Source organism: Tarenaya hassleriana, unplaced genomic scaffold, assembly GCF_000463585.1.
Source record: "Tarenaya hassleriana unplaced genomic scaffold, ASM46358v1 Cleome3, whole genome shotgun sequence".
Lineage (NCBI taxonomy): Eukaryota > Viridiplantae > Streptophyta > Magnoliopsida > Brassicales > Cleomaceae > Tarenaya > Tarenaya hassleriana.
In genome coordinates, this window is record NW_010966177.1 from 1,158,023 (window position 1) to 1,158,405 (window position 383).

Sequence of the window (383 nt, forward strand, 5' to 3'; positions counted from 1 at the left end):
AGAAGTCGACTAACAGCTGGGCTATCGTTTGGTGCTTCGGTCCGCAAGCTCATGAGGTCCTTAAAGACCAAAAGAAGCACCGTTTTCTCTTGTCTAATAGCCTTGTCGACTTGACTAGCCTTAAGGTAAAAGTTTTCTTTCTTCGGCTCGGTTTCCTTTGCTAGTCGAAGCTGCATCTCGTGTACTTGAGATGGACTGAGGGGAGCCAACACAACTTTCTTTTTGTTGTGCACGAGCGAGTATTGGTTGGCCCTACAATCGTGGGTTACTTCTCTATCGAACTGCCAAGGCCGACCCAGTAGTATATGTCCCGCTTGCATGGGAACGACGTCACACATGACCTCGTCATGATAACGCCCGATACTAAAGGGGATCTTAACTCT